Raw genomic sequence first — 5,229 nt, 5'->3', positions numbered from 1 at the left:
ATATTTGAAAAAAATAAAAAAAATAAATAAAAAATAAATAAAATAAATCAATAAATAAAAGGTTGAACACAGACAAACGTTTAATCACGTCCGGTAAAAAAACTAGACAAACGTGCATGCAGAAAGAAAAGAAAAGAAAAATGCATACAAGCCACTAGCCCAATATGCAATTTTAGACTTAATGGCTTTGACTGAAAAAGTTCTTGGGCTGAACAAGGCATTCTCGGCAGAGCAATCCACTTGTTCCTGTATGATTCAGTTGTCTGCTCGCGTATACCAGTAGCTGGATTGACGAAGTAGTGGGTATTTCTCTATCTCCTTCTCCCTCTCCGTCTTTCCCTCTCGTCTTCTTCCTTCCTCTATCGCTCCCTTCTTCCCTCTCCCTCTCTCCCTCCTTTCCTTTCGCCTTCTTCCTCCCTCTACCTCTCCCTCCTTTCATCTCGCCTTCTTCCTTCCTCTACCTTTCCCTCCTTCTCTCTCCCTCTCCCTTTCCATCTCCCTCTCCCTCCCCCTCTCCCACCTTCCTGCTCCCTCTCCCTAGAAAGAGAAAGGAAAGGAGGGAGAGAGAGAAATAGAAAGGAAAAGAGACAACGAACGAGGGAGGGATATGAAAGAAGGAATGACTATGAGGAAGCATGAGGTACGAACCCCTTGCCATGTTTACTCACAATAGGCCTTCCAGAAATCAGACTGACCGACTCTTTGATGGAAGATAAGCCGGTTTTCCGGTTCTCCGCCATCTCTGCATAGCAATTGCAGGACCCACACTGGTTTCTTACTCAACCAAGGACGGAAGCAACACTGATGGCAATTTTCACACAGAACATAATATGGATCCAATTCTGTTCTGGTTATCTCTAAATCGTCCTTTTTCATGCTGATACATTTTGCTTTGTGATTCCTTTCCTGGTTTTCCAAGCTCTCAAATGTAACATGATGTTTGACTTGGTTTTAGAAATAACGATTGATGAACAGCGCAAATGAATCGTCACACACACACACACACACACACATACACACACACACACACACAAACACACACACACACACACATATGTATATATATATATATATATATATATATATATATATATATATATATATATATATATATTTCTGGTGGGACATTATGATTTATACTGTTCTTAGAGAGATCCTATTCTTATTGATTAGCGTTATTGCTATTATCATCCCCATCCCCATCCCCATCTCCATCCTCATCCTCATCACCACCACCACCACCATCATCACCATTAATCTCATCACCATCCTGAACCCCATCACCACCATCACCCCCCCCCTGCACCCCCACCCCCATCCTACCCCCACCACCACCAACAACCACTACCACCACCCCTTCCCAACCACCACCCCCACCCCCACCACCACCAACAACAACCCCCCCCAACACCACCAACAACCACCACCCCACCCATAACACCACCACCACTCCCTACCCAACCCCCACCCCCACCTCTACCTACCCCTACCCAACCACCACCCCTACATCCACCACCCCATCCATTCCCCAATCACCACTCCCACCACCACCACCAACAACCACCCCTCCCCCCATCCCCCCCAACACTACCCCTACATCCACCACCACCACCCCTACCCCCCACCCCTACCTTCACCCCCACCACCACCCCCTACCTATCCCAACCCACACCACTCCCCTTCCTACCCCATACCCCCCCACCTTACCCCAACCCCCCCACCCTCACCCCCACCACCACCATGAAAAGCGAAAGCGACCTCCTCGGTCTCCAGGTAACGCCCCACCACGCTAGACTCCCTCCCCTGCCTCCCTCCCTCCAATCACCTTACACGCACATTAAGTGATGAATAAATAGATAAATGAATAGATAATTGAGTCCATAAAAGTTGCAGATATCATGTGCAGTCGTCGGTGACATTGACGCTCCGGTCCTTCGCTCGGGATTATGCAAATGAAGCCAATCGTGTTTAGCAAGTAGTGATTAATTGCAGTGAGGTGGTATGATCACTCATTTTGGTTTCTTCTCTCTTCTCTTTTTTTTTTTCTCTCTCTCTATCACTTTCTCTCTCTATTTCTTTCTCTTTATCTCCCTCTGTCTGTCTTTCACTTTTTCTATCTCTCATATATATATATGCATATATATATAATATATATATATATATATATATACATATATATATATATATATATATATATATAACATATCTTAATATATATATATATATATATATATATACATATATATATTTATATATATATATTATATATATATATTGTATATATATATATTATATATATATATATACATACATACACATATATCCCTCTCTCTCTCTCTCTCTCTCTCTCTCTCTCTCTCTCTCTCTCTCTCTCTCTCTCTCTCTCTCTCTCTCTTTCTCTTTCTCTCTCTCCCTCGCTCACTCTCTCTCTCTCTGTCTCTCTCAATTTACCTATCTATCAAGAAATAGGGAAAAAAACCGTATCGTATTCAATTATCTTTGATGCTTTTAAATTGTCATTGTGAATATTTAAGTACCTCTTTCACACCATCCTCTTCATTTCCAAAGACAGACAACAACAATCATTATAAAACACAGTCAATACATCTAGGCCATTCAAATCCATCTAAGACACTCACAATCCCTCTAACCACCCATCTAAGACACTCACAATCCCCCTATGACACTCACCCTTCATCCAAGACACTCACAATCCCCCTACGACACTCACCATCCATCTAAGACACTCACAATCCCCCTATGACACTCACCATCCATCTAAGACACTCACAATCCCCCTATGACACTCACCATCCATCTAAGACACTCACAATCCCCCTATGACACTCACCATCCATCTAAGACACTCACAATCCCCCTATGACACTCACCATCCATCTAAGACACTCACAATCCCCCTACGACACTCACCATCCATCTAAGACACTCACAATCCCCCTATGACACTCACCATCCATCTAAGACACTCACAATCCCCTTATGACACTCACCATCCATCTAAGACACCACAACGCACCCCTATGACACCCACCATCCATCTAAGACACTCACAATCCCCCTATGACACTCACCATCCATCTAAGACACTCACAATCCCCCTATGACACTCACCATCCATCTAAGGGGGGGGGGACACTCACCAATCCCTCTTATGGGGACACTCACCATCCATCTAAGACACTCACAATCCCCTTATGACACTCACCATCCATCTAAGACACTCACAATCCCCCTATGACACTCACCATCCATCTAAGACACTCACAATCCCCCTACGACACTCACCATCCATCTAAGACACTCACAATCCCCCTACGACACTCACCATCCATCTAAGACACTCACAATCCCCTTATGACACTCACCATCCATCTAAGACACTCACAATCCCCCTATGACACTCACCATCCATCTAAGACACTCACAATCCCCCTATGACACTCACCATCCATCTAACACACTCACAATCCCCCTTGGACCACTAAACCATCATCTTAAGACACGCACAATCCCCCTACGGACACTCACCCATCCATCTAAGTCACTCACGATCCCCCCCTATAGACATCTCCACCATCTATCTAACACACTCACAATCCCCCTACGACACTCACCATCCATCTAAGACACTCACAATCCCCCTACGACACTCCTCATTCATCTAAGACACTCACAATCCCCCTACGACACTCCTCATTCATCTAAGACACTCACAATCCCCCTATGACACTCACCATCCATCTAAGACACTCACAATCCCCCTATGACACTCACCATCCATCTAAGACACTCACAATCCCCCTATGACACTCACCATCCATCTAAGACACTCACAATCCCCCTATGACACTCACCATCCATCGTGTAGACACTGCACAATCCCTCTTACGGGACAGCTGCACCATCCATCTAAGACACTCACAATCCCCCTATGACACTCCTCATTCATCTAAGACACTCACAATCCCCCTATGACACTCACCATCCATCTAAGACACTCACAATCCCCCTATGACACTCACCATCCATCTAAGACACTCACAATCCCCCTATGACACTCACCATCCATCTAAGACACTCACAATCCCCCTATGACACTCCTCATTCATCTAAGACACTCACAATCCCCCTATGACACTCACCATCCATCTAAGACACTCACAATCCCCCTATGACACTCACCATCCATCTAAGACACTCACAAGCACCCCTGATGACTGCTCACCCATCGCCATCTATTGCACAATGCACAATCCCCCTGATGCTCCACTCACCATCCAGCTAAGCATCACTCACAATCCCCCTAGGACACTCTAGCACCATCCACTGCTATGACATCACGCAATTCCCACCCTCATGACTATCCGACACATCACGATCTCTAGCAGACACTCATCATTTCCCGCTTATGACACTCACCATTCCCATCCTAAGACACTCAGCAATCCCTTCTATGGACACTGTCACGCATCCCATCTAAACGATGCACTTCACTAATCCCGTACCTGACACTCACCATCCAATCGTATAGAGCCACGCTCGCAACAGATTCCGCCGCTATGACAGGCTCGACCATCCATCTAAGACACTCACGCAATGCTGCCCCTAGGACATCATCGACCATCGCATCTAAGACACTCGGCGGCAATTCCTCCCTATGGACAACTCCTCATTCATCTTAGACACTCACGCAAGTCCCTCTGTGACACTCGCCACGCTTCATCTAAGCACCTCCACAATGTCCCTCTATGACTACTGCACGCGCATCGTAATGATCGCTGCATCAAGTTGCCTCCCCCTGGCTACGACACTCACCATCCTGTCTAAGACACTCACGAGATGCCTCTATATGACCAGCTCACCATCCATTCTAAGACACTCACCAAATCCCCTTATGGACATACTCACCAATCCATGCTAAGACACGTCACAAATCCCGCCTTTCTATGACACTGCTCCTACCAATTGCCGCACTTCTAAGAGTACACTCCTTACAATCCCTCTATGATCGTACTCTCTATCCTATCCAATGCCGTATGACATGTCATGCATCCCCTCTATGCGCACTCACCATCCATCGTCATAATGAGCTACACGCCAGTATCCTCAATCCCCCTATGACACTCACCATTCTCATCTAATGACAGCTCACAATCCCCCTATGACACTGCACCATCATTTCTAAGACAACTCACAATCCCCCCTATG

The sequence above is a fragment of the Penaeus japonicus genome, unplaced genomic scaffold, assembly GCF_977035675.1.
Source record: "Penaeus japonicus unplaced genomic scaffold, GWHDUDI00000001_assembly GWHDUDI00000029, whole genome shotgun sequence".
NCBI classification, from domain to species: Eukaryota; Metazoa; Arthropoda; class Malacostraca; order Decapoda; family Penaeidae; genus Penaeus; species Penaeus japonicus.
The sequence above is the reverse complement of the archived record's forward strand: the minus strand, read 5'-3'. Positions refer to the sequence as shown.